A 12,961-nucleotide genomic window follows, 5' to 3' on the forward strand; every position below is an offset into this window, starting at 1 on the left:
GAATTATAAAAGCATGTTGTATAAACCCACTTTAATTGAAGTCACATTCTCAAGGGGATCTCTTTTCATACTTAGTCAGTCATTATGACAATCTGTAACTGACACACTAAGGATCAATCTGTTAGAGTAGATGCCCTACAAGCCAACTGTTGGCTAGGGATTTTATTGACTCAGTTGTAATTATCAATCTTTATTTTAATATAATTCATTAGTTCATGGTTTGTTATTTCTTTATCTGTATACCCATGTCATCAAACATAGATAAAGACTTTGATTATACTTTAATGCAAATGAATCGTAATTCGATATTGAAACTCATTTGTAAACATTGTATGATCTAAATTCGTTCCTAGTCGATTCAGCCGCCTAAAACATGGATAAAGGTCGCTTGAGCTCGAGACTAGCATCTGTGATGTTGTGTACTGCGTTTCTTGGTATGGGCATAAAGATGTCCAAACATGCAGATGGGTAATCATATGATGATTATACCGAACAACCCTCCCTCGGACTTTCCAAGTGGTTATCATTCATCGAGAGGATAAGTCCGTGGTTATGATTGTACACCATTAGTCCTTACAACCCGGGACAACACTGAGGCTCTATATGCTAGGGCTGTGCTTTGACTCGTTTACTGGCTCCAGGAGAGTCATCAGGTGGCGAGGTTGGGTACAGTTGCGAAACATATAGGAGCCAGTGCATTGTAGTCGGGGATTCACCGCTCACCTGCGGGTGTGGATATCCTATGTGATCTGATGAAATTATAGTGCATTGAATCTCTGGCCAGAGTATGAGATGTACGTTAGAGAAGGAGTTCTCGAACGGTACATGCGATGCCACTATTTATAGTTATCACATAGTTATCGAATTAAAATGCAACCCTCGATGAACCAATGGTTGCAGATTCGATCGGGATATATGAGATGAAAGGACCGTAATGTACGTTAATCATAATCGACTGGTTCTTGCAGGCACTATCATCGATACCTAGGGGATCATGGGGCGATGCTACTAGACGCTCTTACCATGATCCGATGGGTGCGATCAGAAATGAGTTCTGACATTCTTGATCAAGGTGTTGATGAAAAGAATGGGGCTAACTAGGGTAAGCCTGAATAAATGATTATGTCCTGAATCACAAAGAGTTGTGAACCCACGGCTAGCTGTATCCCTGAACCATTGAGGGTCACACAAGTACTGGATCGTTTGTTCCCGTTGAGAGAGTAAATTCAAGAAGTTGAATTTATATTATATAGTAAATTCAAGAAGTTGAATTTATGATAATTAAATTTTGAGAGACTAAATTCAAGTAGTCGAATTTATAAAATTTGAGAATTTGATTTATTAAACTCAAATGTTGGGTTTATTAAATATTAAATTTTGGAGGTGATATAAATTCAAGGAGTTGAATTTATAATTTGAATAATAAATTCAAATGTTGAATTTATAAATGATTTAATTTATTAAACTCAAAGGTTGAGCTTATTAATTAATAAATTAAATATGGTGGGTAATATGTTTAATGGGCTTGTAAGAGTACAAGTCCAACATATTAAATAATTAAAGTTGTTAATGGACCTTGATTAATTGATTAAATTAGTTGGACTAATCCAATTAATTAATCAAGCCCATTAATGTTAATTGAAGGGCCGAATTATTATACTATAATAATTAGGTCATGGATTATTATAAATAGGGATGGAGAGTCAAAATCCTAGCCACCACAATAAGCAATTTTTGAAATTCAGCCTCTTCCTCCTCCAAAATTTCGGCCTCCTTGATTTTTTTTCATAGTTTGAGCCGCCTCTCAAATTTCAATCTCCTACATAAAATCTCTTCTATTTTTCTAGTGCAAATTAAAAGAGGATCAAACCATCTAGTCGTGGACCTGATTAGAAGAAAGGAGTCCCTGAAGAAAGTTAGTAGGGATTCATCAAGAGCTAATCCGATTATACTGGATTAGTTGGAGCCAAGTGATTTAATTTACAAAGGTATAATTTTTAAACATCCTATGCATGTTTAATTCCTAAAAACCATACGAGTGTCCAAAAGAATTATTTTGTTTTAAAAATAAAATAAAAATTTTAAACTTCCGCTGCGTTTGGGCACGTAGAAAACCGAGATCCAACAGTGGTATCAGAGCCAAGGTTTTTTCTAAATCGTATGGTTTTGATATTGAATAATTTATTTCTAACCACACAAGAAAATTATCAGAAATTAGATGCACCATCAAAATTATTTTTTTTTAGAAAACAAAAAAAAAAATTTTAATCTGCCCGGAACTGTTCTGGGCAGTCCGTGCGCGCAGGGACACTCACGGCAGCGCGCAGAGTGCGCGCGAGGGCGTCCGTGGCAGCGCGCATCGTGCGCGCGGGGCATCGGACGCTCTCGCGCGACGTCGGACGACCGCGCGCAGCACGGCAGCGCGCAGCGCGCACAGGGGTGCCGCCACTGCCCGAAACGTTCGGGCAGCGGGCGGGCAGCGAGGGCGGCTGCCCGGGATCGTCTCGGAAAGCGTTATGGATGATGGGCTTGAGCTGTTTGGGCCTAGGGTGCAATTTTCTGATTTTTCAAATTTTTGGGCAAAATTGATATTTTTGAAAATTGATTCAATTTTTATTTTGAAAATTAATTTTAAAATTAATAATTTTCTTGTAAAATAAATAATTAGAATATGATTTTAATTATTTATAGTAAAAATTAGTTTTTATAAGAAATCAATTATTATTGATTTAATTGGAAATTAAATAAAAGTGTTTATTTAATTTATTAAATTCTTTAATAATTGTGGTGGTTAGTGATAAAATTATTAGATATGATTTATCAGTTAATTAAATTTGTTTAATTAATTGATGTTAATATTTGATATTAAATGCATGAAGGATGATCGAGAGCCTTGACCAATGTGTTAGGTGTATGTTAGGATATTTTACTGTTTTNCCCTGCATTCACCTAGGTTTCTGACATGGATCCATGTCTGGCTCACATGGATCTAATAGTGTTGGCGATCGATCATCCTTATTTATTTATTGTTGAATGTCATATTATGATATATGTGATATATAGTAGTATGCATGTATGTATATTATTAAATAATATAGTTGCATGAATCCGGCAAACATACAAACTCATGGCACGCGTTTTTAAAATTAAAATGATGAGACATTTTTAAAATTAAAATCCCTCATTTTGAATAAGATTCAAAATTTATATCAAACCGAAAAAGTAAAAATTAAAAGAGTTTAATTTTTCCTTGCCTTCCATCAACCGTGGTTGCATGTTGATTGCTACCCGCGGACAGTGTCTGGCCCATATTATTGGGGAGACCTGGACGCCGGAAAGCTGTGACTTCCACCGGACATATGATGTGAATTGAGTGGAACTCCCATGACTTCGGCTCATATTATTGGGGGAACTCATGGCGACCGTCTAGTAAAATTCAATATTGATGGGTTGGTTTGACACGTGAAAACAAACGACATCATATTATTGGGTCCTTATTCAACGTGAGGCAAAACACGCGGCGGTTGCATAGGGATGCAATTGGATTCTACCTTTTAGAAATTATAATTGGCTGATATTTTTCGGGATTATAATTGGCTAATTGGACTCTACGTGCCTACTAAGGAAATATGATTTTCCTTTTTCATCAGAGGGTGGTGGAAATGTCAAAATAGTGGGAGGGAAATTTATAAAATGAAAATCCATATTTTATATCTTAGAATTATTTTAAAATTATCAGTAACTATTATCTGGTTTCATTTTCAGTATATTTACGATGTCTACTCGTAACCCGCTTTCAATCATTCTCGATCAAAAGAAATTGACTGGCCCTAACTATCACGACTGGTTCCAAAATTTAAAGATTGTTCTGAACTCCGAGAAGATTGCGTATGTGCTTGATAAGAAGCCACCAAAGGAGGCATCTCCTGATATCAGTTGGACTGAGTTAGCTAAGCTTGAGAAATGGTGGGACCATGATCTTCAGGCTAAGAGCTACATGTTGGCTTCTATGTCGAATGAACTTCAGAGAACGTTCGAGGAGGCGGTGAATGCTGCTGACATTCACCTTCATCTGAAAGAATTGTATGCTGTACAAACTCGTTCAGAGAGACATGCTACTGTTAAAGAACTCATGACTACACGCTTGCGAGAGGGGGCTTCGGTCCATGAGCATGGTGTTAGGATGATTGGGCTCATCGAGAAGTTGGTGGGACTCGACTTGGTTATGCCTAGTGAGCTCTCGACTGATATTCTATTGCTGTCTTTACCTGCCTCGTTCGATGGATTTGTGGTTAATTTTAATATGAATAAGCTTGAGGCCACCCTTGAAGAGTTGGTCAATATGCTCACTAATTATGAGGCCACAATTAAAAAGGAAAAGCATGTTCTTCTGGTGGGTTCTTCGTATGGTACGAAAAAGGGAGCCCCAAATAAAGGCAAGAAACGTTCTGCCCCTCTAAAGAAGAACAAGCCCAACAAGAAGCCATATAAGAAACCAAATCTGGGGCCCACAAAGCCTGACAAGTCAGAACAAATCTGTTTCCACTGCAACAAACCTGGACATTGGAGGCGTAATTGCGCGGAGTATCTTGCCCAGAAGCGTTTTGGCCATGGTATGTTTTATATTGAAGTTAATGTTTCTATTAATTCCTCTTCTTGGGTATTGGATACCGGATGTGGTTCTCATCTATGCAATGATTTGCAGGTGATTGGAAGAAGCAAGAGGCTTAGAGATGGTGAGACCTTTCTAAGACTGGGAAATGGAGCAAGAGTTGCTGCCACTGCCATTGGAGACGTTACTTTAATTTTGGACAATAATTTTAAGTTGTTTTTGAGAGATGTTTTATTTGTTCCTGAATTGGTTAAAAACATTATTTCTATTTCTATGCTTGATAGGGATGGTTATTCTTGTGTTTTTGCTAAAGGTGTTTGCAATTTATACAAGAATGAATGTTTGATTGGAACTGGAGAATTAACAAACGATCTCTATAACTTAAAATTAAAAGATATTCCGTTGAAAAATATCCAAGCGCGTACGAAAACAACAACAAACAAAAAAAATAGAATATCCAAATCCCGCACAAATATGGCACGCTAGACTATGTCATATTTCCCAAAGAAGGATGCACAAGCTAGTGAGAGAAGGCATGTTTGACCTGTCAGACATAAATTCTCTACCAACTTCTGAGTCATGTCTAAAAGGAAAAATGACTATAACTCCATTCAGTGGAAACGTGGAACGTGCACATGGTCTACTTGATTTGATCCACACGGACGTTTGTGGCCCGCTAAGTGTTAGCACAAAATTTGGGCATTACTACTTCATTACCTTTACTGATGACCATTCGAGGTATGGGTACGTTTATTTGATGAAACACAAATCTGAAGCATTTGAAAAGTTCAAAGAATTCAGATCTGAAGTAGAAAATCAGCTACAAAGAAGTATTAAAGCACTTCGATCTGATCGAGGTGGAGAATACTTAAGTGCTGAATTTTTGGGTTATCTAAAAGAGAATGGAATTCTCTCACAATGGACTCCACCAGCAACACCACAATTGAATGGTGTTTCTGAACGTCGAAATCGAACCCTGCTGGACATGGTTCGATCCATGATGGGATTCACTGAATTGCCTACATCGTTTTGGGGCTTTGCGCTTGAAACTGCGGCAATGTTGTTGAATAATGTCCATACCAAAGCAGTGGATAAAACACCATATGAGATATGGATGGGAAAACCTCCCAAATATTCTTACTTGAGAATATGGGGATGTCCTGCTTACGTGAAGCAGACAGTGGGAGACAAATTGAATAGTAGATCCACTTTGCCTTTTGGAAAGGGAGTTTCTATTAGATAGAAAAGGTAAGATGATAGAACTTGTAGAAATTCAAGATACTCCCTCAACTATAGTAGTTGAACCTAATCCTCAACAACCAGTAGTTGAAGTACAAACTCCTAGAAGGTCTGATAGGGTTATTAGACTACCTTCAAGATATACACTTCTTCATGAACAAGGCCATGATGAGCCTTGAGTTGGATGTGATCCAATGAATTTCAAAGAAGCAATATCTGAGACTGATTCAACCAAATGGCTTGAAGCCATGCAGTCAGAAATGGACTCTATGTATTCAAACCAAGTCTGGACATTAGTGGATCCACCTGAGGGAATCGTTCCCATAGGATGCAAATGGATCTACAAAAGAAAGCTTGGGGCGGATGGGAAGGTAGTGACCTTGAAAGCAAGACTGGTTGCAAAAGGTTATACTCAAAGGCAATGAATTGACTATGAGGAAACTTTTTCACCAGTAGCTATGTTTAAGTCCATTAGAATACTAATAGCCATAGCAGCATGGTATGACTATGAGATATGGCAAATGGATGTAAAAACTGCATTTCTCAATGGAGACATCAAAGAAGAAATTTATATGTCTCAACCTGAGGGATACACATCAGTAGGAAGTGAGCATAAGGTATGCAAACTTCAGAGGTCTATATATGGTCTCAAGCAGGCATCAAGGAGTTGGAACCTCAGATTTGATAGCACAATCAAAGAGTTTGGTTTTGCTAAGAATCCCGAGGAACCATGTGTGTACAAGAAAGTTAGTGGGAGTGCAGTGACATTCCTTATACTTTATGTTGATGACATCCTACTCATTGGGAATGATGTAGGATTACTGCAATCAACTAAAGTATGGTTAGCAAGTAAATTCTCTATGAAAGACATGGGTGAAGTATCATACGTATTGAGAATACAGATCTATAGAGATAGATCAAAAAGGATGCTAGGACTCACCCAAGCCACTTATATCGATACCATTCTGAAGAGATTCTCTATGGAAGAGTCCAAGAGATGATACTTACCAATGTGTCATGGTGTTACTCTATCTAAAGCTATGTGTCCTAAAACTGATGAAGAGATAGAGATGATGACACGTATTCCATATGCGTCAACCATTGGTAGTATCATGTATGGTATGATATCAACACGTCCTGATGTTGCTTACGCTTTGAGTGTTACAAGCAGATATCAGGCGAACCCTGGTCAAATGCATTGGAAGGCCGTGAAAGATATTCTTAAGTACTTGAGAAGGACTAAGAACTTGTTCATGGTCTATGGGGGTGGAGAATTAAAATTGGAAGGCTACACTGATTCTAGCTTCCAATGTGATGTAGATGATTCGAAATCGACCTCTGGTTTTTTATTCATGCTTAATGTTGTGGCTGTCTCTTGGAAGAGTTCCAAACAAGACACCGTTGCGGATTCCACCACTGAAGCTGAGTACATTGCTGCGTTTGCTGCAGCCAAAGAGACAGTTTGGATGAAGAATTTTGTCCAAGAGTTGGGCGTTATTCCTAATGGAGTTGATCCAGTCCCTGTGTACTGCGACAACACTGGTGCCGTCGCGCAAGCAAAGGAACCAAGGACTCATCAGCGATCCAAACATGTACTGAGAAAGTTCCACATCATCCGGGAGATTGTGGGAAGAGGAGATATATCAGTCGAAAGAGTCCCCTCTACAGATAACATTGCTGATCCACTTACAAAGCCCTTGCCAGGACCATTGTTTGAGAAGCATCGCGAAGCAATGGGATTAAAGTTTATGGGTAGTTGGCTCTAGGGCAAGTGGGAGATTGTTAGAGTAGATGCCCTACAAGCCAACTGTTGCCTAGGGATTTTATTGACTCAGTTGTAATTAACAATCTTTATTTTAATATAATTCATTAGTTCATGGTTTGTTATTTCTTTATCTGTATACCCATGTCAACAAACATAGATAAAGACCTTGATTATACTTTAATGCAAATGAATCGTAATTCGATGTTGAACCTCATTTGTAAACACTGTATGATCTAAATTCGTTCCAAGTCGATTCAGCCGCCTAAAACATGGATAAAGGTCGCTTGAGCTCGAGACTAGCATCTGTGATGTTGTGTACTGCATTTCTTGGTATGGGCATAGAGATGTCCAAACATGCAGATGGGTAATCATATGATGATTATACCGAACAACCCTCCCTCGGACTTTCCAAGTTGTTATCATTCATCGAGAGGTTAAGTCCGTGGTTATGATTGTACACCATTAGTCCTTACAACCCGGGACAACACTGAGGCTCTATATTCTAGGGCTGTGCTTTGACTCATTTACTGGCTCCAGGAGAGTCATCAAGTGGAGAGGTTGGGTACAGTTGCGAAACATATAGGAGCCAGTGCATTGTAGTCGGGGATTCACCGCTCACCTGCGGGTGTGGATATCCTATGTGATCTGATGAAATTATAGTGCATTGAACCTCTGGGCAGAGTATGAGATGTACGTTAGAGAAGGAGTTCTCGAACGGTACATGCGATGCCACTATTTATAGTTATCACATAGTTATCGAATTAATATGCAACCCTCGATGAACCAATGGTTGCGGATTCGATCGGGATATATGAGATGAAAGGACCGTAATGTACGTTAATCATAATCGACTGGTTCTTGCAGGCACTATCATCGATACCTAGGGGATCATGGGGCGATGCTACTAGACGCTCTTACCATGATCCTATGGGTGCGATCAGAAATGAGTTCTGACATTCTTGAACAAGGTGTTGATGAAAAGAATGGGGCTAACTAGGGTAAGTCCGAATAAAGGATTATGTCCTGAATCACAAAGAGTTGTGAACCCACGGCTAGCTGTATCCCTGAACCATTGACGGTCACACAAGTACTGGATCGTTTGTTCCCGTTGAGAGAATAAATTCAAGTAGTTGAATTTATAAAATTTGAGAATTTGATTTATTAAACTCAAATGTTGGGTTTATTAAATATTAAATTTTCGAGGTGATATAAATTCAAGGAGTTGAATTTATAATTTGAATAATAAATTCAAATGTTGAATTTATAAATGATTTAATTTATTAAACTCAAAGGTTGAGCTTATTAATTAATAAATTAAATATGGTGGGTAATATGTTTAATGGGCTTATAAGAGTACAAGTCCAACATATTAAATAATTAAAGTTGTTAATGGACCTTGATTAATTGATTAAATTAGTTGGACTAATCCAATTAATTAATCAAGTCCATTAATGTTAATTGAAGGGGCCAATTATTATACTATAATAATTAGGTCATGGATTATTATAAATAGGGATGGAGAGTCAAAATCCTAGCCACCACAATAAGCAATTTTTGAAATTCAGCCTCTTCCTCCTCCAAAATTTCGGCCTCCTTGATTTCTTTTCATAGTTTGAGCCGCCTCTCAAATTTCAATCTCCTACGTAAAATCTCTTCTATTTNTAAAACCGAGATCCAACACAATCCAGTAGACAAGCCTGTTTGAACAACTTCTACAACCATTATTCTTCTTCTTACGAAGTTTGAGTCCGGGTGCAACAACAAGTTGTAGGGCGAACACATTGATCCTTGTTGATATGATGCAGACTTTGAAGTCTTGCTCTGATATCTGATGTTCTCATTGGTTGAGCACATATAATGGTGTATTGTGAACATATATGTGAATGCTTTTATGCTTGAATTATACTAGCATGTTGTATAAATCCGCTCTAATTGAAGTCACACTCTCAAGTGGATCTCTTTTTATACTCAGTCTGTCATGATGACAAACCACAACTGACCCACTAAAAATCAATCTAGACGACAAGCCTGGTGTATTAACTTCTACAACCATTATTCTTTTCTTTCTGAGTCGAATCGGTATGAAGATTGAGTCTGGGTGCGGCAATAAGTTTCAGGGCAAACACATTGATTCTTGTTGATATGATGTAGACTTGAAGTCGTGCCCTGATCTCTGATGTGCTAATTGATTGAAGATTACGATTGCTCCATTCTTTATCAATCAGGTAAAGCTAATGTAGTGGCTGATGCTTTAAGTAGAAAGATTAGCATGGCTTGTTTGGAAATGAAAGAAAAAAAAGAATGGGTACTGTAGAACCCATAAATTAGACTATGGATAAGCCATGCATAATTCTAGTATTTTAAATTAAAATGATTTTTTTATTATTATTGCATGAGTATTTAAATATTTTTCTTTAAATTTAATTATTTTATGCAGTAGTTTAATTTTTATCTATTCAGTTAATTCAGTGAGGCCGGACTGGAGTTGGAGTTTTGAGATAAAATTTAAGATTTAGAAATCATTCCCACAGTTTATTTTAGCTAGAAAATAAGTTGATTTAAGTTAAAAGGAGGTTTAAGGTATTATTTTAGTAACTTGAGGTGAGTAGGAAATAAGTTCATTTAAGTTCCTTAATTGGGTGTTAATTCACTAAATTATTTAAGGGATAGGTAAGGCTCTTAAGGTTTAAAAAAAAAATTTATCGACCAAACAATATTTCCCCTCCATTTATAAGTTAAATTTTCGGCCACCCTTAGATGAGTGATCAACTCCTTGCCAACTCAACCTTTGACTCTTTCCTTGTTTTCTATTAGTAGGATAATCCCTTCAATTTTTTTTCTAGCACCATTTAATTAATAATCGACTTTATCCTAGCCTTGTTTAGTATGAAGGAATCGGACACACCTCACCCTTAAGCCCTCCAAAAGAAAATCATTTGATATCAAGCAATTAAAAATTTAAAAAGAGGGAGACTTGGTCATACCCTTTGCATCCCTTTATTATTGGATCTCCCTCACTCTCCTAACCATTTCCCCTCCCCCATCACCGAAATATTGAGAGAATTTCAGAACATTTTTGTGGGTTTAGTGAGGAAAACAGAGAGCTCTTAAAGAAAAATAATCGAGTAGCAAGCAAGAAAAGAAACGCTCCATCTCCGCGCCGCGTCGTGCGTTTCGTTCGTTTTCTTTCAAAACGAAACCAGGCATGTATATGTTCCATTTTTTTAACTCTTCAATCAAGCCATAGTAGTGTTTTGAAACATCATAATTATGATTTATTTAAGCTCAAAAACCGAAATCTTTTCATACCATTTTCGGAAATGAAGTGCAGAATTTTGTTCTTCTTTCATGCTTCACGATTTGCTTATTTTTGTGCGTACAGGTGGATGGTTCGATTCCAGGCTCCCAAGGATACATCTAGACATGTTCTAGGATGGATTAGGACCACGTTGATCCATTATTTCAGCCCCCATGCTTGCTGGAAATTGAAATGACAGCAACTCCCAAAATATGTCCCAAGTGCATTCTATTTTCTTGATTGATGTCAAAAGTTGATGGACCTGATCTTGGCTGCCCTAAGGGCTATAGCCATGGTTAGAACCTCTCCTAATCATGTCTAAGATGTGATCAAGTCGTCCTTTTGAGGCTTGGTCCATGGTGAAATCGGTTTTTAAATCAAACAACAAGAACAGCCCTTCCCCCTTTCGGCTTCCTCATTTTTCAGCTAGTGTAACATTCGGTTTTTTTAGGAATGGTGTGGATCTTGGTTGGCCTATGGCCCATAGCCATGGTTCATATCATACCTCTGGATGTCTATATCATGCCATGGTCAATCAAATGGCCACTGGAACGACACGAGACAGCAAACAAATAAAAACACCACACGCATGCAAGGGTGCTCTCGGGTGTGACTTTCGGTTGAGTTAGGTTGTGATGCAAATTGTGGCTGGAATAGGGCCCTAAGCCATGGTTCAAATCATTCCTTAAGATGTTGGTAAGAGTTTCTGGTTGGTGGTTCAAGCCCCAACGGCCATTAGCCTCGCAAACGACGCAAGGAAACCAAAGCACAGCTGCTGTATTTTGTGGACAGCAACTTGCTGCTGCGGTTCAGTGGCTCGTTCGAGTTCTTGGTTGGCTTCTAGCCTATGACCTTGGACTAGACAGTGCCTCATCAAATTAGGAAGGCCATGTTTTTGACCGTTTGTGATTCGGATCATTTTAGAGGTCGTACGAGAATTTACGGTGCAATGTGCCAAATTGACTCTCGAAAGAGCGTTTCATGTTTTGGCCTCCATTCACCAAAATTTCAGCCCTTGTCATTTTAGGAGCATTATTTCATCATTTTAAGTGTATTTTAATCATGACTAAATGATGGGTCGGTGTTGGTTCGGGTGGCACGGAGTCATGATTAAATACGAAGTCGTTGGGCGTAATTGTCTCGTTTTTTGATTCAATTACAAATTTTGGTCAAGAAAATCATTTGCATATTTTTCATGATAAATTTAGGTTGCAGCGAGCCTGGGAACGATCCAATCCATGTGGTAAAAAAATACAGGATATTTCATTATGCCAGTTAATTATATTACGTGCATAAAAATATAAAATATTCATTTTTGAGATTTATGCGATATTGCTTGTGGCCATTTCACTATCTTGGGATTATTATTTCATCCGGTCGCCAGTTACCGGTCAGTTCAGTTTGTACCACCCAGAATACTGTGGCATTAGTCTGATCAGACGTACATTACTTCACCCGGTCGCCAGTTACCGGTCAGTTCAGTTCAGTGCAGGGGCCACTTGCGTAGACCATAATCTCAACAGAAAATTTATGACATGTTATTAATGACAGAGCTCGATTGAGCAAGCATTTCACTTATGATTTTTAGTCAGTTATGCACGTATTATAATTGCTCATGACAAGTTATTTTCACATTATGCCTCATGACATGATATTTTTATTCCCATGCAACTTTATTATATTATTTATTCGTTATTTACGATATATGCATGCTGAGTCTTTAGGCTCACTAGACTTGATTGTTGTAGGTACGAATGATGTCAGGGCCGAGGGCGGGGACCAGTGACTAGCTTGGGTCGGCAGTAGTGGAACCCGAGGAACTCATTTACAGCACTTGCCATTTTTATGTTCAAACAATTTTATCAGTTGTTGGATACTTTAACTTGTTATTTTGGCGAGTAATGATTTCTTCCGCTGCTATTTTTAAATATTAAACTTGATTTATCGGATTATTTGGTGAATGGGGAATTTTAATTATTTAAAAAGAAAATTTTAAATTTTCCCGCAAATTTTCAAACACGAATTTTCGGGCCATTATAGCTGGTAT

Source organism: Primulina huaijiensis, chromosome 2 (assembly GCF_012295235.1).
Source record: "Primulina huaijiensis isolate GDHJ02 chromosome 2, ASM1229523v2, whole genome shotgun sequence".
NCBI classification, from domain to species: Eukaryota; Viridiplantae; Streptophyta; class Magnoliopsida; order Lamiales; family Gesneriaceae; genus Primulina; species Primulina huaijiensis.